Raw genomic sequence first — 22418 nt, 5'->3', positions numbered from 1 at the left:
TGGGGGCGCAGGGTCTGGTGGCCTGAGGCTGCCCCCCGACCTGGGTCCGCGGGAGACGCCTGCTCGAGCATCTCCTGCGCTGCCCTTCACCTGCCCCCGCGCCTCCGTCGCCTCCTCTCGCGTCTGTTTTCCCCAGCCCGAACGCTTGTCTGGGATTCTTTCCCCATCTCCTGTTCTCCACAATTATTTTCCATCCTGACACTTTTTTTCCTAATAATCGTCATCTTCTAATTCATGTGATTTTTAGAAATCATTGCGTCTCCCGACTCAAGATGAGCTCTGCCTCGGCGAGGGTCTCCTGCCTGCTTCCTGCTGAATGCCAACACTGATTAGATGCTGATGCATATTAGCTGAATGAATGAATTAATGAAAACAAAGGATGTGAATTTACAAGCACTGGAATGACCATTCTAAACGGAAAGGAAGCACCCCCAGGTTGCAGATCCACCTTTCTTGAGAGTCACCCTTTCCACGAATAGCATGTCGGTCCCCGTTCCCAGAAGGGTAGTCTGGGCTGCTCTGCAAACTACAGGCTGCGCTGAAACATTAAGGCTATCTTCCTGGTGTCAGCCGTTCAGATACATAAAAAAGAAACTTGGTTTACGTTGCTGGGCTCTGGATAGTTCCCTCGCTTATTTGTTCAACAAATGCTTATTGTGAGCAGTGAGCATACGCAGGATTAAAAAGGCATCAGAACAATGCAGCCAGTGCGTTCGCTGGAGAGCTTTTCCTCCCTCCCCCGGCCTTCACAAGCTAGGTGTGGGCCCTGGAGGGGAAAGTCCACCTGCGAAGGCTGCATTCCAGAGCCGGCTTCCTTCGGGGACCAAGCCCAGGAACCCACCGTGCCCAGGGGAAGAGCAGCAAGAAAAGGTGCGAGAGGGTGGAGTACGGAGGGGAGGAGTGGCCTTCTGGGATCGAGTTACCTCCTGAGATCGCTGGGGTGGGTGTTTTTTTGTTTGTTTGGGTTTTTTTTTTAAGGAGATATTTTTAATGTAGGATTGTTGAATTGACCCAGAAATTGGAAAAGTGAAGACATAAATTCTCCTAGGTAAACTCCTTAAGAATTAGGATATGTAGTGTATTTATAATAAATACAAAGTTGGGTAAACCGGGCGTGGTGGTGCACGCATGTAATCCAAGCACTTGGGAGGCTGAGGCAGGAGGATCGTTGTGTGTGTAGCCTGCCTGGGCTACATAGTGAGTTCCAGGTCAGTCTCAACTACATAGTGAGACCCTGTCTCAAAAAAAGCAAGAAAAAAAGTTGGGTCGATCCAGCCAGTGTGAGGACCAAACTTTCAAAACAAAACCTGGAACCTGAGTCACTGCGTTATCATCTGTTCCTGAAGGAAGCAGCCTAAGGGATATCGTCACCTTAGGCTTGGTGACAAAGGTGACTACTCCAAGATCTTTTTCCCCAGTTCAAGAAATGTTTTAGTTTTTGCCAGTTGTGGTGGCATTTGTCTGTAATCCCAGCACTCAGGAGGTTGAGGCAGGAGGATTGAACACAAGTTCAAGGCTAGCCTGGACTGCATAGTGGGCCCTGTCTCAAAAACACCAAAAAAAGCCGGGTGCGGTAGTGCACGCCTGTAATCCCAGCACTGGGGAGGCTGAGGCAGGAGGATCACTGTGAGTTTGAGACCAGCCTGGGCTACATAGTGAGTTCCAGGTCAGTCTCAGTTACATAGTGAGACCCTGTCTCAAAACCCGCCCCCCAAAAATATTTTAGTTTTGACAAAATTGACTAGTTTGTAAACATGGTAAAGCAGAATATTAGAACAAATATAATATCCAGAAGAAAGAAATAGATAACATTAATATATATATATATATATTTTAGCCAGTGAAGCCAGGTGTGGTGGTGCACATCTGTAATTCCAATATTTGGGAGGCTGGGGCAGGAGGATCACCTTGAATTCAAGGCCAGCCTGGGCTACATAGTGAGTTCAAGGTCAGTCTGAGCTATGACCCGTACAAAGAAAAGAAGATGATTTTATTTAGTGAAAGGAAATAAGAAAATTCCACATAAATTGTAGCAGGTTCACCAAAGAAATGAATTTGAACTGGGCGTGGTGGTACATGCCTGTAATCCTAGCTCTCAGGAGGCTGAGGCACTAGGTCTTCTGGGAGCTGAAGGCCAGCCTGGACTATTTAGCAAGACAGTGTCTCCAAACAAACAAACAAAACAAAAAACAAAAAGATTTCGACTTGGTTTAGTATCCCAGGCCTATAAGCCCAGCACTTGCAGGACTGAGACAAGAGAATCACAAATTGGAGCTTTGTCAGTGCAACTAAGCAAGACCCTGACTCAAATAAATAAGGCTGAGAAAGCTCCTTCCTGAGTTCTCCGAGACTCACCACTACTGCTAACAACTCTAGTGAAATCTTTCTTTTAGGTTTTTTTGAGAAATGGCCTCACTCTGTAATTCAGGATGACCTTCTCACTGTGTAGCCCAGGCTGGCCACAAAGTCTCAGCAATCCTTCTGCCTCAGCCTCCCAAGTGCTGGGATTAGAGGCGTGCACCACCAAGTAGGTGTCTCAGCAATCTCCTATTTAAAAATGATAACTGTAGGCTGAGGCAGCCTCACAGAAAGAAAGAGAGAGAGAGAGAGAGAGAGTGAGTAGGAGGGATTTTGGGACCCAGAAGGGGAAGAATATATGACAAATTAATTTTGAACTTGACATCTTTTATTTTTCTGGTACTGGGGTTTGAACTCAGGACCTTGACTTGTCAGGCAGGCTTGGTACCACTGAGCTACATCCCTGGCCCTGGAACTTGCCGTCTTGAAGAAGTATGTGGTCCATCCACAGGAGGGAAAAAGGGTGCCTAGCAAACAACTGAAATGAAATTTAGAAAAGTCAGGGCCAGAAACAGAACTAAGAATCACCATGCCAGGCGTGGTGGTGCACATCTGTAATCCCAGCATTTGGGAGGCTGAGGCAGGAGGATCAAGAGTAAAAAGGTACTTCCAGATTTCTTATTATTTCCTGTGGGCTTCTCAAGGGAAAAGAAATCAGTCCTGTTCTGTCTCCCAGTGCCTCCTTTTATTATCACCTGGGAAGGTCAGTAAATGTAACCATATCTGGGACATAACAGGGTAACTGGGACATAGACATTCCAAGCAACTCTTTCCTGCGTGATCAGAGGAGGTTCTCAGCTCAAAGCTCCCAGAATCACCGCAGGGCGCGCTAGCCCTTTCCTTGCCCGAGCTGCCCACCTCTAATGCTCTGAGCAACTGAATTCCAATGTGTTCAAAGTAAAAATACCTTTTAAAAGGAAAAAAAAATCCAAAAAGTCACATACTTCCCATTCCAATGAAATGAGAAGGAATAAATTCCTTCTGCAGTACTTTTTTATGAGTTTTAAAATGCCATTCTGAGGAGGAGCCAGCTCCCCTCCACACACCCAAACAACAGCTGATGCCGCCTCCCGTCTCGCTCCTTTGCTCTGGCGGGGAAGGAGACAGAAGCTTGGCAGCCTAAACCTTGCACACCCATTCCCCAAGCCCCAGGCTTCCCCGCTCCCCTCCTGGTCCACTGCTGCAGTTTTAGCAGAGCCCCCACTAACTTCCGCTTTGCTTAGGTTCCTCGTCTGAGTCTTTCCAGAATTCACGTCTCCCAACACGGGGGCGCGATGCCACAGAACAGGTGCTGGGCACAAATCCAAACGCCTGATACAGCAGCCCAGCTCCCTGGAAAACAGAGCCTGGCCCTCGGCTGCCAGGGCGCGGTGAGCTGCCAGCCTCGGGATCCGCTGGCTAAGGACAGCGCAGCGGGGCCTGGGCCTGGCATCTCCACCAGCTGCGCCTCCTCTAAGGACTCGGCTCCGGAGCGCCCAGGAGGTGCGACTAGGAAAGAGTCTGCATCATGGCTGGAGGTCTGCTTGCCCAGTTTTGCTTCTGTGTCTTCTCCTTTCGCGGGTCTACACTGACATCACCCTGCATGGGCTTTCTCTGCCCATTCCCGTTTCCCTGTCCTTCACGGGCCTTCCTGCCCGTCTAACTTTGTCTCAGCCTCTACTTCCAGACCACTTGAACTGTTGGTTCCAGGAGTGGCCTGCAAGCGATGGGAAAGGAGAAATGCAATCCTCACTGCCTGGTTGGCCATACCTGTAGTCTAGTTCCAGCTTTGCAAGGCTGAGGCAGGAAGATCTCTTGAGGCCAGGAGTTCAGGGTCAGCCTGGGCAACGTAGCGAGAGCCTGGCTCTAAAACTAAAATGAGACAAAACAAAAAATACCTTGGATGGCGTGGGGTACAGATAGTCTTTGGGAAGAGATGGTGGCTGCAGTTGCTGAATCTTTCACTGATGATAAAGTAGGAAATGCCCTTGTGAGGCAACAATTCAGGTTGCGAGCGTGTTAAGCAGAGGGAGAGCAAGAACACAGGCACCGTGGAATTGGCTGCCTGTTATTAAGTTGCATTGAGCCCTGCCAGGAGATAATGAGGAGCTGAGAGCAGTTAACCAACATTGAAAATGAACCGTGAAAGCCAGAGGGCCTCTCTGAAGGTTTACAAAGAGGCCTTTATCTACAGCAGTGGACAGAAAAAGAAAAAAACAAAAAATATTCAGACTAAAGTCCTGGCCGTGGAGCTGCTGGAGGCAGCATCTGCAGTCAGGGTCGGGGCTGGGTGGAAAAATCTGCAGCTCCGACTCAAGGACTAGAGATAAAACGGGACTCAAAACTTCTGGCTGTCTACTCTGGGTCTCCAGACCTCAGAGGGCTGCCAGCTTCCCTCCTGGACAGAGACCCTGCCGAGCACCTCCTCCCTCAGAATCTCCTTCCTGTGAGATTCTAATTAGGGAAAACTACAACATCTTCCGGCAAACATGCCACGCCTGCTAAGGGAAGAGGAGACTGCAACTCCGCATCTCAAAGTTTCAGTGAGAAGGAGGAAGCCTGTGGTGATAAGAGCTTGGCTATGGAATTAGATCCCACCCCCATTTTATGCAGCATTCGGGTTGAACCCAGAGCCTCACACATGCTAGGTGAGGCCTCTACCACTGAGCTACATCCCCAGCCCACCAGCACTTTTCAAATTTTCTTTTGAGACAGGGTCTCGCTGAATTGCCCAGGCAATCCTCCTGCCTCAGCCTCCAGTGTATCTGGAATGATAGGCCTGTGGGCTACCATGCCAAGCTCAGGATCAGATTTTAATGATGCTGCATTTGAGAAGTGTGCCTCTGATCCTTCAGGTAATTCCTGGCAGGAAGAGAAATTACCATGTTTATCAAAGTAGGGTTTGGATCCCAACATCAGTTAAGCCACTGTGAGAGGCCATAGCTGGGAGCCAGGGGGGTTCAGCGTAGAAGAAGGAAACGAGCACCGGCTACCGTCCTGAAACAGCTGCAGCAATTAGGCTGGATATTATTCTACTAACCCCCTCTCCTAAGTTTTCGCACAGGGAGAGGGGCCCATGAAACCCGACCAAAAAAACATGGAGACACAAACCCGCAGGGCACAAGGGGTGGACTGTGGCAGCTCCTCTGTTCAGCTCTCCGGTGCAGCGCCTCACTCCCTCTAATGCAGCGCTTCAGAATTCGCGCTCAGGTGAAGACCATGCTCTCCCCAGGCTGAGCGCAGGCAAGACTGAGCGTGGTGTGGTCGACCCCAGCCTGGTCAGGTCTGATCAAGGTGGGATTCCTCTGGCAACTGTGCCTATCTGTGCCCGGCCACACTTATCACCCCACGACTTCCATAGCCCTTCTCCCCAGTAGGCTACTTCCTCGCCCAGCTTTGTCCTAACTTCTGCTTCCCACAGCAAAACCAACATACTGGATGATGAAATAATGCAAAGCAGAAAAAAATGAAAACTGTACACAAGATATAGTTATTTAAGATTTTATTCGTGCCGGGCATGTAATCCCAGCACTCAGCAGGCTGAGGCAGGAGGATCGCTGTGAGTTCCAGACCAGCCTGGGCTACATAGTGAGCTCCAGGTCAGTCTCAACTACATAGTGAGACCCTGTCTCAAAAAACAACAACAAAAAAATTTTTTTATTCGTTTATTTTGAGCAGTAAGGATTTTTTTCTTGGCTGAGAAAGGAAGCACGAGCATTACACTCACAAAATGACTTCTTGTTCTTAAATTTTTTAGTATCTATGTAGATGAGACCTGGAAGAAGATATACGCATAAAAACAGTTGTTTTAGGATGGGAGATTTAGCTCAGTGGTTCTGCCATCTGCCTTGCAAGCGCAGGGACCCGAGTTCAATCCCTGGTACCAAAAAAAAAAAAAAAAAAAACACAGTTGTTTTATTATGTAAGGATTGTATATAGGATTGTAAATAGTTTTTATATGTCATCATTGACATGCTATTTATACGTTAGACAAAAGTAAGAAAACAAGGACATTAGTTTCAAGTAGTAGTCGTGACAATAATATGAGATTCAGTTCTGGGGGGAAAAGACTATGAACATACATTGCTATTATACAACACTAAAAACGACTGAGTTTATTTTGTTTTTGCTTTGGGGTAGTACTGGAGCTTGAACTCAGGTCCTTCAAATGAGCTACATCCCATCACTTTTTTAATTTATATTTATTTGTGTACTGGAAATGGAATTCAGGGCCCTTCTACTGAGCTACCACCCTAGGCTCTCCTTTTTAATTTTTTGAGACAGAATATCTTCGGTTCCTAAACTGCCCAGGCTGGGCTCAGACTTGTGATTCTCCTGCCTCAGCCTCCCAAGCACGTGCCGCCACACCCAGCTTGAAGCAATTTTATAGTCGGCCGAGGTCTCAGGTATAAGGAAGTTGGTCAATCAACAGATGTTCATTGAGCACCTACTATGTGCCCGGTGCCATTGTGTTCGTTTCCTATGGCTACTGTGGCACATTTAGTGGCTTAAAACAGCACAATTTTATTTTCTTAGGGTTCTGGAGATCAGAAATCCTGAGATCACAGTTTAGCAGGGCTGTATCCCTTCTGTAGGCCCTCGGAGAGAATCTGTTCCTGTGCCTTTTGTAGCTTCCAGAAGCTTCTAAATGAGGTCCTTTGCCGAGGACCTTTGTTCCCTAGCATTGTTAAATCCAGAAGCTGGAGGCCACTCACGGGCAGCTGTCTCCATACTCGCCCAATTCCTAGGTAACAAGCTCCAACATTAGTATGTAAACAAACTAAAACTTAGTTTAGAAATACGACAAGTAGCTAAATGTCAGCCAATTCCTGACAGCTAATGCGTCACACCGCACCCCGTGGCCCATCAGGCAAACGCATTGCTTCTGCCACCAGCCTGTAACAGCTTGCCGCGGAGGCCTCAGAATCAGCATCTCTTCACATTCAGAGTGCTGCCTAGTTGATAAATTGTCCTTTGCTCACATAAAATTCTGGTGAAGTAAATTTGTCTAGCCTGGCATGGTGGTTCACGCCTGTAACCCCAGCACTCGGAAGGCTGAGGCAGGAGGATCGCCATGAGTTGGAGGCCAGCCTGGGCTACACAGTGAGTTCAGGGTCAGCCTGAACTACAAAGGGAGACCCTGCCTCAAAAAACAAAACAAGGCCTGGAGATTTAGCTCAGTGGTTCTGCTGCCTGCCTTGCAAGCACTAAGACCTGAGTTCGATCCCCGTTACCAAAAAACAAAACAAAAAATTTGTCTAAAGGTTTTAGCAGCACCCCGAATATGTCCTCACCCTCTGACTGCTGGCTTTGTGGTCACAGACCCCTCTCTGACTATGCTGCCCCTTCCTCCTCTTGTAAGGAATCTTCTGAAGGTAAGGTTTCACTGTGTAGCCCAGGCTGGTCTTGACTCCTGGTGTACTTCCTGCCTCAGCCTCCCAAGTGGAGGGATTACAGGTGTGCGTCACCATGCCTGGCTGGGAAGACATTTTAAGAAGAGTAGCATGATGGTGACCAGACATAGACGTGGTCAGGGAAGTCCCTATGAGGCAGTGGCTTTTGAATCAAAGCCTCAATTATGCCACGTTGAAGATGTTTGGTAAATTTGGGGCCTGTTAGTTGACTTTTCCCTCTCTTACCCACTCGTGAGCGAGCTGCAGTAGGCAGAACAGTTCCAACTTACAGAGTAAATATTGTTAGTTACTCTGCACCAGGGATTTAAGTCTCACTTTTCTGAATTTCAAGTCCATATCAAGAACCAACACTTTCTCTTCAGGTTCAGAAACAGTACTACTGTTTTATGCATACTGTCTACACAGAAAGCCCTAAAATTGCAAGAGTGAAGGCCAAATTGGGTGTAATTTAAATCCTTTCCACCTCCTGAAATCACTGTGTAACCCAGGTTGGTTTCAAACTCCTGGTGATCCTCCTGCCTCAGCCTCCCAAGTGCTGGGATTATAGGCATGGGCACCACACTCAGCTGAAATAATTTCTAAAGCTTTTTCAGGAAACTTCCTCAGCAAATGTCTAGTTCCTTGCTGAACAGCAGGTGCAAGGAGCCAGATTCTAGCTTCTTTCTTTTCTTTTTGATACCAGAGATTAAACTCAGGACCTTGCACTGAGCTGCATCCCCGGCCCTTTTTGGTTTCTTCTGGGAGGGTTGTACCGTGTCTCTCGAGCCCTGTAGCTGGTCAGGGGCCAGCAGAGTGTCTGGACTCCTGGTTTTCCAAGGGGAAAGTATCTTCCTGTGGCCCATGAAAGGGAGAGACAAGGAAAGACTCATGAGGCCCAAGGAGTGAGTGACAAAGAGGTCAGTACGGGGTTACTGGACTGGAGTGTGCTGCAATCTGGCGTAGAGACAGGAGGAGCCCAAGGTCTGAGGCCAGCCCAGACCACTCAAAACCAGAAAGGAAGAAGGGAAAAGGGAAGAGGGAGAGAAGGAGGCAGGCAGGGAGAGAGGGAAAAGAAAATCACAAGGGCTAGGTGTGGAGCTCCATTTCCCCAGCAGGTGTAAAGCCCTGAGTTCAATCCCCACAGTAAGGACAACAACAATTACAAAGAGGCCACAGTACAACATCCTTACCCCAACCTCAGGCCTCACCCCAGAAGAGGGCGCGGTTACTTTATCCTGGGGTGTGGCCAGAAATCCTGCAATGCCATTCTGTGGATGTTGTCTCCCTGGCTGCCCTTTGTCTTCTCCTAAATCTATATAATTCTTGGGCTTTAGGGCTGTGGGTATAGCTCAGCGGCAAAGTTCTTGCCCAACAGGTGAAAATTCGAAGGTTTTTTTCCTTTTAGAAAATAGCCTTTTTGAGGTGTGACACACAGTAGGCCGCACAAACACCCAGTGTGCTTCTGGGTAGTTCTGATGTGTGTACATCCAGGAAAGCCTCCCACAGCGGGGATAATGAGCAAAGCCCACCGGACATGGGCAGGGTAGGGTGAGGGAGGGGCACACTCTTGCCGGGCCTGACCTCGTACTGTCAGCTCAAAAATGTGTGCTGAGTAATAGGAGTTGAGTCACACACACACACACACACACACACACACACACACGCAAAAATGTCTACAAAAGTGGGCAGGAAAAAAGCAATTTCCCACCCACTTGGCAGGTGATTAGTAGCTCATTAAGATAAATCCTGTCACCACGCTGTCACTTCTCTCTTCTCATGCACAGGGCTCAGCTGGAACCCAAAGGGCTGAGAAAATGCCCAGCTGGTGCTCAGCCCAGCTCTTAGCTGCTCCATACAAAGGCAGAAGGAATTTCTGTCCTTGGTTCCTTAAAAGTCCTTGTGTAGCGGTGCATGGTGGTGCACGTCTGTAATCCCAGCACTTGGGAGGCTGAGGCAGGAGGATCGCTGTGAGTTCAAGACCAGCCTGAGCTACATAGTGAGTTCCAGGTCAGTCTCAACTACATAGTGAGACCCTGTCTCAAAAAAAAAACAAAAAAAAACAAAGTCCTTGCCTCGCACAGGCCCCATATGAGTCAGCCCAGGAAAATGGGGGCTGGGGTTGTAGGGAATGAGTTCCTTTCCAGTCTATCTCACTTTTCCCCTGTGATTTGAGAGAAAGTGATGGTCCTCTCTTATTTATTTATTTGTTTATTTATTTTTGAGACAGGGTCTCACTGTGTATTCGAGGCTGGCCTTGAACTTCCAGTGATCCTCCTGCTGGAACTACAGGCGTGCGCCACCACACCCAACCCTCTTTTATTCTAACACCAGCCTCTCTTCCTATCTGTCCAGATTTAATTCCTGCTCTTCTCCAACATTCAGCAATATTTCTTTTTTTGATACCGGGGATCGAACTCGGGTCCTCGCACTTGCAAGTCAGGAGGTGGAACCACTGAGCCCTAGATTCAGTAATATTTAGAGGACACCTGCCTGGTGCCAGGCACTGTGGTAGGTGCAAGGAAAATAGCAGAAGTCAAAACAGACAGCAATCCCTGCCTTTGCAGTTTACCCTATAACTTTCCCTTTGCAGAGAAACGAAAAGCTAGAAAATAAATTCCACGTGCACAGAAGAACTTCTGCAGAAAGTAGCTTTTGCCTGCCCGGGTGCGGGGGTGCATCTTCCAAGCCTTTTGCACTGAAGGGCTGCCGTCCGGTCCGTTCTTTCTGTCCGCCATAGCCACCTCTGAGCAGTTCCTACCCCGGGTCCCAGTGCTCTCGTCCCCGCTGGGGCTCGGAACGGGAGCCTTTTCCGCCTTCCGCCTGTGGGGGCGCTCGTGTCCCCTCCGCCGGGCCGGCCCTGAGGTCTGCAGCTGCAGCCCCTTGGTCCCTGTCCCCTCGCTGCCTAAAAGGTCTTTCCTTTCCTCGGCCCCCCACAGCGGCCCACTGACTCTCACTCTTGCTACTTTACTTCCCAGAGCAGACGTCTCTCAATACTCGACTTCCAGACCCTCCTCTCACCAGGGCCAGGTCTACGTTTCCAATGTTCTCCAGGATTTCTGCACTTGCTCTCCCTTTACCTGGGACGCAGACAGACCAGGGCTACCGACCTCCCGGTAGCCCACCTCTCCTTCCCAACCCGCCTGCGCTTAGCAGAGCTCTCGATCCCCTTGCTCTTATTATTTGTTTATTTTGGTACCGGGGATCGAACTCGGGACCTTGCGCTGGCGAGGCAGGCGGAGGCACCACCGAGCTAAATCCCGGGCCCTCCTTCAGGATTTTAGAAGAAACCACTTGCTTTGAATTATGCTAGTGACTAGCTACTGAAAGAAAGGGGACTGCCGGCTACCTGAACATGAGAAAAATTGGAATAAATAGATACTAAAATACAAGCAAAGTTTATGGGAATGTGTGGGGATCATGTCAACCTTTGACGAAGGCTAGATAGAAAACAGCATTTGACTTAAGGAAGGCTCGCCATTCTAGGCTAAAGTCAGAGGGCAGAGAAAGAACGTGCAGGGGGCTGTGTGTGGTTGCAGATGCCTGTAATCGCACATGGGAGGCTGAGGCAGGAGGATCGCCGTGAATTCTACGCCAGCCTGGGCTACATAGTGCTTATTTAAAAAAAAAAAAAAAAAAGAAGAAGAAGAAGAAGAAGAAGAAGAAGAAGAAGAAGAAGAAGAAGAGGGCCAGAGATGTAGCTCAGTGGCGCCACATGTGCCTGGCATGCTCAAGGTCCTGACTTCAATCGTGTGCCCCCCCCAACAAAGAAACAAAAGTAAAAAAAAAGTGGGTATAAACTGCTCAGAGGTGGCCGGTAGAAGGGAGGGGACTGGAGAGCAGCTCCACATTGCAAAGGGTTAGCAGGTTCTCCCTTGCGTCGTGGGAGGACCCTCAGTGAGCACGGGCAGCGGAAGGTTCCTGGGGGCTTCAAGGAGAGGACGGGGTCGGAGCAGAGGGGAACAAGGATTCAGTCACCCGGGGGCTGGTTCCGAACCCTGCACACTGCTGGCTTCCACAGGGCTCCGCTCCTATTCGTCAGTGAACTAGTGGGAAGTGAGGATTATAAAAAGCAGAGACTCAACTGTCTCAGCCCAGAGGAGTTTAAGAAGACGTGAATAAGCCTGGTGAGGAGTGTACACCTACAGTCCCAGCGATTCGGAAGGCTGAGGCAGGAGGATTGCAAGTTTGAAGCCAGTCTGAGCAATTTAGTGAGACCCTATCTCAAAATCAACATTTTAGTGGGGCCGTTTAGCTCAGTGGTGCTGTCATCTGCCTCCAAAGTGCAGTAGTTAGATCCCCGCTGCAAAAAAAAAAAGTTTGTTTGTTTTTGAGACAGGGTCTCACTATGTAGTTGAGACTGACCTGGAACTCACTGTGTAGCCCAGGCTGCTCTCGAACTCACAGCGATCCTCCTGCCTCAGCCTCCCGAGTGCTGGGATTACAGGAGTGCGCACCACGCCCGGCTCCTTCCTTGTTTTTCCTCCCTTTCTCTCTTTCTCCTCCCCCTTCCTCCCTTTCCTCCTCCTCCTTTTTCTCCTTCCTCTCCTTTTTCTTCTCTCTCTCTCCCCTCCCCTCCTTTCTCCTGAGGTTTGAACCCCGGGTATCAGATGTGCTGAGAACACCTTCCTCCACTGAGCTACATCTGCTTCTAATCCTCCGCTAATTTTTCTTCAGACCCGGAGATTGAACCCCGGGCCTCACACGTGCTGGCCAAGGGCCTCTGCCCAGAGCTTCTCCATACCCCTGCCCTCCTTTCCGAGTTCTGACTGAGCTGAACCACGGGGTGAGTGCTCCACTTATATGCTATTCTGAAACCTCTAGTCGTTCTGTGTACCAGAAACACTTAAGCACTTGTCATTACTATTTTAATTGCCATTCTAATTACTTTACGAACGTTACCTGATCTAATCTTCACAATTACTTTATGAGGTAGTTGGCCGTATCACCCCCTTTCAGCGTCAGGAGGCAGAAGTCCAAAGACATCAGCAGCGCGCTCCAGGTCCCTCGGAAACGGTGTAACCCAGTCACACTTCTACCACGTCAGTCGGCCGGAAGTGGCCGAAGGGATTCATGATGTGCTGAGGTGGGGGGGGTGTTTCTTTCCTTCCTTCTTTCTTTCCTCCCTCCCTCCCTCCCTCCCTCCCTCCCTCCTTCTTTTCTTTCTTTCTTTCTTTCTTTCTTTCTTTCTTTCTTTCTTTCTTTCTTTCTTTCTTTCTTTCTTTCTTTCTTTCTTTCTTTCTTTCTTTCTGTCTTTCTTTCTTTTCTTTCTTTCTCCAGGATCTCACTGTGTAGCCCAGGTCACCCTCAGACTCACGGTGATCCCCGGTGATCCTCCTGTCTCAGCCTCCCTAGTGCTGGGATTACAGGCGTGCACCATCATTTCCAGTCTTGAGAACTCCGTGTCATGTATAAAATCCTTTCAACTGCCTAGAGTTCTCTGACTTCATTTATGCAGGGCTGACGCTGCCAGCTCTGGGAATGGACTTGGGACTCAGACGCTGGCCACTGAGGTCTGGGGCTGCAGTGAGAGGAGCGGGGAGAGGGGGGGGCGCTTGCTGTCCCCTCCCTTCCTGTCCCCCTCTCTCCCACAGGGCCTGAGCCCAGCCTGGGCCGCCTGTAACCCGGCTTCCACCCGCTATGAGTGTGGCCGGTGAGTCCTGCGTCCACACCTGGGCGGTGAAAGAAACTCATCCGCTGCCGGGCTCAGCCCTACACACGGACCCCCGGGTGCCTCGGTGTGAACCTTGGCCCAGCCACCTCACCGTGTCCTCTTGCCCGGCCTGTGTGACATCCCTGTTCCTGCTAATACAGCGCAGGCCCTCGCCAAGCAGGCGCTGCGTGCCACTCTGAGGGGTGCTGGGCTATGACCGTCCTCATCCTACAGATAAGCAAGGCAAGGAGCAGGGAGGTGGAGCAGTTTGCCCACACACAGCGCTAGCAAAGGGCAGTCTGAACAATTTGTGCAGCATTAGCAGGAAGGTAAAAGGAGGCAGTGTGCATAAGTATCCGACACAGAAAGGAGCTCTGTAAGTACCTCCTTGCATTAGTTATAATGTTTGGCTACATAAAACAAAATCTAGGTAAGAGCGATTAAAGGAAACCAAAAGTTTTTTTTTCCTAGTCTGGAAGAAACACCAAATAGGCACACTGAAGCTGGGCATGGTGGGGCATGACTGTAATCCCAACGTCGGGAAGGCTGAGGCAGGGGGATCTCCTGGATTTCAAGGCCAGCCTAGACTACATAGTGAGATCCCGTCTCCAAAAACGAAACGGCAAGCTGAGGCTGCGGGGGCTCCTTCCAGCTCTGCTCTGCTGTCCCTCGCTCATGACCTTCATTCCCAGCGTTGCCTCGTGGCAGCAAGGTGCCCGTCTGGATGCCACACCTGTGTGGAATAAGGACGAGGCAAAGACAGAAGGAGGAGCCCTCGGGGCGGAGTCAGCTCCCCTTAACAGGCTTCCCGCGGAGATCCAGCCAAACGCCGCTCTTCACCGCGGTGCCTCACGCACGCACACGCACGCACACGCACACACACACGCACACACACACGCACACCCGCCTACCACCGAGGCTCCGAGAGGCCACTGCCGCCCTCACTCACGGAGGGCTGTGTCTCTGAGGAAGCGTGGAACTCTGGCTGAGGAGCGAGCTGGCAGATGCCCGCGTCTCGGAGCACCCTAGACGCGCGCTCTGTACTGATCTCACCCAAACCTTTCGTTACTGGATAGGCGACTGTGACCATTCACCCTGACGCGTCGTCTTCATGGATTAGGAAACCCCTGGTAGCTCATGAGTAGAGCAGGTTCCTGGGGTGTCTGCATGAGTCGCGGAGGCCGACGTTGGGTCGTGCCTTCCCTCTGGCTCTGGCCCCTGCTCTGCTCCCTGGACCGCAGGAACCAGGTAGCTCTGCTCAGCCACACCCTTCTGCCGTGATGTTTCTGCCCGAAAGCCAGCTGACCGTGGACTGATTCCTCTTAAAGCGCAAGCTAAATCATATCTTTCCTACTTTATTTTTGTTGTTGTTGTTGTTTTGTTGAGACAGGGTCTCACTATGTAGTTGAGACTGACCTGGAACTCACGATGTAGCCCAGGCTGGTCTCGAACTCACAGCGATCCTCCTGCCTCAGCCTCCCCAGTGCTGGGATGACAGGCGTGCGCCACGACGCCCGGCTCATTTTTTTATTTGACAACATTCACTGAGCACAGCTCTTGGTGAGAGACACCATGAGAGATTAACATGAGAAGACCCGTCCCCAGCCTCCCCAGCTCATGGTCCAGGGGGAAGAAAACCATTCTCTGGAGGTAACTGGCTTGTCTTTATCAATTAATATTGCTCTCTTGCAAGAAAGGGGGCTTTGCCAAGCAAATAAGAATTAAGAGGGCCAGGGATTTAGCTCAGTGGTGCTGCCGCCTGCCTCAAAAGCACAAGGACCGAGTTTGATCCCCAGCACCAGAAGAGAGAAAAGAGACAGAGAGAGATAGGGTCTCGCTCTGTAGTTCAGGCTGGCCTTGAACGCCTTCATTACGTACACTGGGCAAGCCTCAAACTCATGGTGATCCTCCCGCCTCAGCCTCCCAGGTACTGGGATTACAGGTATGCGCCACCATGCCTGGCTATTTAAAAAATGTTCAAGACAGGGTCCAGCTAAATTTCTCAGGCTGACCTTGAACTTGCAATCCTTTTTCCTCGGTCTTCAGAGCAGCTGGGATTATGGGAAGGCCCGGCAGAATTTGAGTGAAGAGTCTCTGAGGTCAGACTGGGGTGGAAGGAAAGTCACAGTCGATGGTTAAATGGCTCTGTTGACCAGCAGGACCTGAACTCCTAGCGGGGATGGCGGTGCATACCTGTAATCCAACTGCAGAGCATGCAGAGACTGGAGGATTGCAAGTTACCTGGGCAAACTAGCAAGAACCTATCTCAGAATTAAAATTATTTTCTTGTTTTTTAGCCTTTTTTTCTTTATTAAGTTTATTGGTACGTTTTAGGTATACAGTACACTTACATTCATCATTGAGAGCTTGTGCCTTTACATGATGCACCTTGGTTCTAATTTTTCCCCATACCCCTGCCCTCCCCTCACCACCCCCTTTCCTTATTTACAAAGACTTTGTTTTTATTTTTTCCACTTTTTAGCTTTTTTCAAACAGGGTCTCACTTCGTAGTTCAGGCTGGCCTTGACCTTATTATGTAGCCCAGGCTGGCCTCACTTTTGGTGATCCTCCTGCCTCATCCTCCTGAGTGCTGGGATTACAGGATTGTGCCACCACACCTGGCCAACATGTTTGAATGAAACAGTAATTCGGAAATATTTGAAATCACACTGATGAACTATTCTCACTCAGGAATTTTACTTCAACCTAACACAGGCCTAGGGTATCTTTTTAAATAAAGTGTTAAATTATGCTGTGTTAGATATTTTTAAAGATGTTAAAAATCCTATACTTTACAATACCGAAAAGTGTCTTTTGAAGTTGGACATGGTGGTATATTCCTGTAATCTCAGCACTTGGGAGGCTGAGGCAGGAGGATCTCTGTGGTTGGAGCCCACCCTGGGCTACATAGTGAGTTCAAGGCCAGCCTGAATTACATAGTGAGACCTCATCTCAAAAAAAAAAAAAAAAAAATTAAGGCCTGGGTATGTGTAGCTTGGTGTAGAGGACATGGGTTTGATCCCAGTACTGGGAGAAAAAGTGCTGGCTAATTCTGAAGCTGGGAGCCCAGGTTTACTGAATGGGTCCCCTTTGGGGCAGCCTCGGATGAAGGGTCCCTCGTCCAGAAGCAACTTGTCCGGGCTGAGGTGGCCTGGAGTGGCCTGCCTGGCGTCCACTGTGTTTGACAAGTCCTTCTCAGAAGTGTGCTGCCCCCTGCTGTTCTGGAGCTGCCCTGCTTGAGGTAAGGCAGAGGGGCGTGGGCAGCTGACCTCGCCAGTGTCACAGCCATCCGGGGGGTCACTAAAGCTACTTCCTCAGGACTTAGAGGGAGCAGCCCAAGGGTCTACTCACCTGTCTCCCAAGCAAGAGAACTGACCCTCAAAAGAAATCCTGTAAAGCCAAGGACACTGCTGGCTTCCAGCACAGCAAAGTTTTATTTAATTAGGTATTTCAATCGCTTGTTTTTGTTTTTGTTTTTTCTGGTACTGGGGATCCAGCTCAGGACCTTACGCTTGCCCAGGCAGGTGCAGGGCCGCTGAGCTACATCCCTGACTTTGTTTACTTATTGACCGCCCAGCCACTGAATAATGAATGTGCCTGTGTCCCTGCCCTCCTGCCAGGGGGCAGCAGTGTCCACGTGGACCCGAGAGAGTGGCTGCCCGCAAGAACCAGCCTCCTCCCTGGGTCCAAGCCACCAAATGAGCTGTAGTAACTGCTCCATTTTCTCCCCTCTGAATCGTGAAGGGAATTATTTCCCTCCCAGAAGGAGGAGATAATCTGGATTTTCCATAGAAACTCATTAATCTAGAGGAAAAGTTCACTGAGGACTCGCGATGTATGCCAGGCTGGCTTCGAATGAACTTGTAGTGACCCTCCTGCCTCAGCCTCCTGAGGGCTGACATTACAGGCATGCACGGCCACACCTCTCTCTTCTGATTTTCAAGTGAAGAACATGAAACACAGAAGTAACCACAGCTCAAATATTAAAATCTATTTACATTCAGAATTTTAATAGACTAAAGCAGATAGGCAAGCTGGGTGTGGTGGCACACACCTGTAATCCCAGCACTCGGGAGGCTGAGGCAGGAGGATCACTGAGAGTTCGAGACCAGCCTGGACTACATAGTGAGTTCCAGGTCAGTCTCAACTACATAGTGAGACCCTGTCTCAAACCGCCCCCCCCAAAAAATAAATAAATAAAGCAGATAGGCAAACAAAGAGTAAAGAAAGTGGAAAGTGGAGGCACATGTTATGGCCCTAGCTAGTCAGGATGTGGAGGCAGAAGGATTACAAACTCCAGCCTGGCCTGGGCAGTGTAGTAAGAAGTCATCGCAAAATAAAGTTTAAAATGGCTGGGGTTTGGGCCGGGGATTTAGCTCAGCGGTGCTGCCTGCTCACAAGCACAAGGACCCAAGTTCGATCCCCGGTATTAAAAAAAAAAAGGGCTGGGGAAATAGCTCAGCATCCCCTGGGTTCGATCCCCAAAGCCAGCCCCTAAAACATCGTGTCCAGTATAAGACTGGTAAGTGTCCTATCGGGGGAAGGGCAGAGCTGGGCGTGGTGGTGCACACCTGTGACCCCATCACTCAGAAGGCTGAGGCAGGAGGATGGCAGTGAGTTCAGGGCCAGCCTGGACTGCATAGCGAGGTCATGGCTCAAAAAACAAAAGAGGAAGGGCAGTGGTAAGAGGCCGACTGAAAGAGGGTCAGGGAGAGAATAAGAGGCAGAAGGAACAGCATGAAAGGGAAGGCTGCTGCGGCAGGACGCTTGAGCAGCGGGTCTCTTAGGATCAGAAGTGGGCAGTGACGGCCCCGGTGCACCCTCAAAGGTAAGGAGAGGAGCTGCGGCGGAGGCCGAGAGAGACGGCGGACAGCGCGGAAGGACGCCGCAGCAGAGCAGGGAAGAACCGAAGGGAGCGGCCGGCTCCCGCCCTCTCTGCCCACGCAGCCTTCTCTTCAAGGCCTTTATTGCGCTGAACTGAAAGGGCTCCGCTGGCGGCCCGACACCCACCGGTCACACGGACCCTGAGGGCACCTGAGGTGCGGCCCGTGCAAGATGAGGTGAGCCCTAGGAGAACTAGAAAAACGTACTTCAAAGCAGTGTAAATTGGCATGGCGCCCCACCCGTCTGTAGGCCCAGCCTCGCAGGAGGATGAGGCAGGAGGATCCCAAGCACCGAAAACAGGCTGGGGTGTAGCTCGGTGGGAGGCAACTTGTCTGGTGTGTGTGGGCGGCCTTCAGTTCAATCCCCAGTACTGAGGGGAAATTCAGAAAAGAAGAATGTAAGGCATTTAAAAAATAGCTTCTAGCAGGGCATGGTAGTGCACGCCTGTGATCCCAGCACTCAGGAGGCTGAGGCAGGAGGATCGCTGTGAGTTTAAAACCAGCCTGGGCTACATAGTGAGTTCCAGGTCAGTCTCAACTACATAGTGACACCCTGTCTCAAAAAACCTAAATAAATAAATAAAAGCTTCCACATTAATTATGTATGAAAATTACACTTTAGATATATTTGATTAAATACAGTATATCATTAAAATGAGTTTTACCAGTTTTCTTTTAACTTTTTTTTTTGGTACCCAGGAGCGAATGCAGGACCTTACGCTTGCAAGGCAGACACAGTGCCACTGAGCTAAATCCCCGGTCCCCTTTTAACCTTTTAATATAGCTCCTAGAAAATTTTAAATTACATATATGGGCCTGGTTACTTTCCAATTGAATGAGTGTTCTTTTTTCAAAATTCAAAAGATCCTTGATCTTTTTACAATTTATTTATTTATGTTTTACTTTTTATTTTTTGGGTACATTTTAGATATACATAATGATAACACTCATCATAGGGAATGTGTCCCTGTGCATAATTTTTTTTTTTAAAGACAGGGTCTCACTATGTAGTCGAGACTGACCTGGAACTCACTATGTAGCCCAGGCTGGTCTCGAACTCACAGAGATCCTCCTGCCTCAGCCTCCCGAATGGTGGGATTACAGGCGTGCGCCATCACGCCTGGCTTGTGGGTAATGTATTTTGCTTCTCTTTTTCCCATTCCCCTCCCATCAAGTGGCTGTTATGCATGGTAAGAACAGAAGCATCTCCAAGGCCTACTGCTCAATGAACAGGTGCTGAATAAATAAATTATAGCCAATCAGGGCACATTCCATTTCTTCTCATTTTTTGGTATCAGGAATTGAGCTTAGGATGTTGTGCATGCCAGGTAGGTGCGGCACCACTGAGCTACACCCCAGCTCCACATTCACTTTCTGACTATAGGTATATGTTGTTGTTGTTGTTGTTATTATTATTATTGTTATTTTGGTTTTTTGAGACAGGGTCTCACTATGTAATTGAGACTGACCTGGAACTCACCATGTAGCCCAGGCTGGTCTGAACTCACAGCGATCCTCCTGCCTCAGCTTCCCCAGTGCTGGGCTTACAGGAGTAGGTATACATGGACGATGGCTTTCAGCTTCAATGTTGGCATTCCGATGAAAAACAGTGCGCCCTCTGAACCAGGTAAACCCAAACACTGCTCAGAATTTGGCCAAGAATATTATTTATTTATTTATTTATTTATTTATGGCGGTACTGGGGATTTGAATCCAGGCCTTCACTCCATCTGAACATCTGCAGCTCTTTTGAAACTTAATTTTATTTTTTGAGGTAGAGTTTCCCTATTGCTAAATTAATTTACTAATTGCCTGGGCTTGAATTCTATGATTTCTCGCCTCAGTCTCCCAGCGTGCTGAGATTACAATCATGCGCCCCTGCACCAGGCTCAAATGGAATCTTTTGGTGGGGGCGGGGACAGGGTCTCACTCCGTAGCCCAGGCTGGCCTCTAACTTTGGGCGATCCTCCTGCCTCAGCCTCCTGAGAGCATCACAGGTGTGCACCAGCACACGCGGCTCTCAAACTGAACACTTCTGCAACTCTACCTGTCTCTAAATTGACTCTTCATGAGGCACTTCACTGTGGGCTTAGTTACTTGCTGTAGAAACTGACTGGCGAGGGTGCAACTCAATACTGGGACCAACTTCAGCGGCACGAAATGCGTGGGCATCTGTGAGGCTCTGCTGAAGTCGTGGCTCGGTGTTCACCAAATCTTTCAGTCCCTGTCACAGTCGGAGCTTCCACCAAGCTGAGAGTACCTGAGCAAAAGGAAGGGTCCGTGGAGTCCCTCGTCAGGGCAGGCTTGAGGCTGAGCCCCGGGTCTGAGGCATCAGCAGGGCTGCGCCCTGCGCCCCTGAGCTTGCCTTGTGCTGAGCCCTGGTGTCAGGTGCATGGGGAAGACAGGATGATCTCAGAGCCAGTAAGGGGTCTGGCATGGTCCATCTCTCAGAGCCTTTTAAATTAATTCGTCCAAGTCTTTAATCAGAGGAAACAGCTCAGGAAAACTCTTCAACAAGTTTCCAGCGTTTGGCTGTCTGAGGGCATTAAAATCAGCTTCAGCCTTTTCCAAACCTACTAAAAACTAATATGGCTAAGGGCAGAGCCACAGAGCAAATCCAGACTTAATTCTTCCACCAAATCACGTGACTCTGGGCTCCGAGCGCACTCTTCTCTGAGGGGTGAGGTAATGGAAGCCTCTTGACAAGAATAGCGTCAATAACTGGTAGAAATCGTCTCCCCGATCTGTGTCAAGTGAGCTTAGCGTTTCCATATTTAAACCCCTCCAGTTCCATAGCAATGAGAGGTTAGGTCCTGCTGGCTAATGAGGTGCACTTTTCCCAGTGAAAATGTTAGGTGACCACATCTCAAGGCCAGAAGGGCCCGCACCTGGAGAAGCCTCACGGGCACCGGAGCCACTTGCTAAAGGGTCTCAGGCCGCCCCTGCGTGAAGGACAGGCCCCCAAACCTTCACCTGATCCATGCTTTTGCAATGTTTACTGTGTGCAGCACTTTGGAAGCTACTGAGATAAATAACACTAATAGCTATCAGCAAATGAGTCTCTATTACATCCTAGAACTTTTCCAGTGTACAACACTGCCACAGATGAACTCTCACTATGTAGTTCAGGTTGGTCTTCAACTCACTACGTAGCCCAGGCCAGCCTCAAAGTCATGGTGATCCTCCTGCCTCAGCCTCCTGAATGCTGGGATTACAGGAATGCACCGGCACACCTGGCAAAGTGCTGCTAAAAGTTAACAAGTAATGCCCAACAATATCCTGAACTAAGCACTTCCCAAATGTTTGTCAGCAGTGCTATCCAAGAGACAGAGAGAGAGAGAGAGAGAGAGATTTTTACCTGCAATAAAAACATGGCAAAAAAAAAACAACCTTAAAATATATGTAGCAATAGAGCAAAATTTCTTAAATATGAATGAGAAACTCTATAAATGATTTACCACTAAAATTTTTTTAAATGATCTGAATTAAACCGGGGCTAACTTGGTACAGTATCACCCACATGAAGCAGGGACATAGGTGAGTCCGGAGCAGAACAAAACTCCAAGGTATCACCCTTGGAAACAGCCCGCCCTTACCAGGAGGAGGTTTTGAGGAGCAGGTCTGGACTAGGCAAAATTATTACCACGTTAAATCTTATTCTGGTGTCAGGTGAGGGCAGAAGATAGAGCCTCCCCTGAGGGCCTATCAAAATGTCATTTACACCTGTATTAATTTGACAGAGAAAAGGGAAGTAGGACAATTTACATTTTAGAGATCCCGTTCTAATTTTTCCTCTAAATCTTCTCATTTTCAGCAATCCTACTATGGCTCCTTAATGCAGTTTTGAGGCCGAGAGATCAGGAGGACGAAAGGAAATTATCCTTTCGAAAGCAAGGAAGCTGAACGTGGTGGTGCACGCTTTGTAATCCCAGCACTCTGGGAGGCTGAGGCAGGAGGTTCTCAAATTCTACTCCAGCCTGGGCAACCTGGCGATTTAGCAAGGCATTGTCTCAAAATAGGATTAAAACCAAAATTAAACGAAAAGGGCTGGGGGTATAGTGCAGGTTGAAGGCCCAGGGCTCAACGCTCAGATGGGGGTGGATGGGACTGCTCTTGGGGACCCCACGGTTCTGGACACCGGGACCGGCCCTCCGT

The 22418-nt window shown here is 49.3% G+C and overlaps 1 long non-coding RNA gene across 2 annotated transcripts in view; it reads left to right on the top strand.

The window, feature by feature from the left end:
- The window catches only part of LOC104856906, a 14909-nt gene extending 2134 nt beyond the window's left edge, over positions 1 to 12775 (top strand). Inside the window, exons 2-4 of one of the 2 annotated variants that reach the window (XR_778742.1) lie at positions 248 to 870; positions 12405 to 12513; positions 12664 to 12775. This is a non-coding gene — a long non-coding RNA (uncharacterized LOC104856906). Of the gene's footprint in view, positions 1 to 247; positions 871 to 12404 lie in introns of both variants that reach the window. The other variant, XR_778741.1, reaches the window with a different exon arrangement.
- The last annotated feature ends 9643 nt before the right edge of the window (positions 12776 to 22418 follow it).

Source organism: Fukomys damarensis, unplaced genomic scaffold (genome assembly GCF_012274545.1).
Source record: "Fukomys damarensis isolate Sample0158 unplaced genomic scaffold, DMR_v1.0_HiC HiC_scaffold_33, whole genome shotgun sequence".
Taxonomy (NCBI): domain Eukaryota; kingdom Metazoa; phylum Chordata; class Mammalia; order Rodentia; family Bathyergidae; genus Fukomys; species Fukomys damarensis.
The sequence above is the reverse complement of the archived record's forward strand: the minus strand, read 5'-3'. Positions and strand labels throughout refer to the sequence as shown.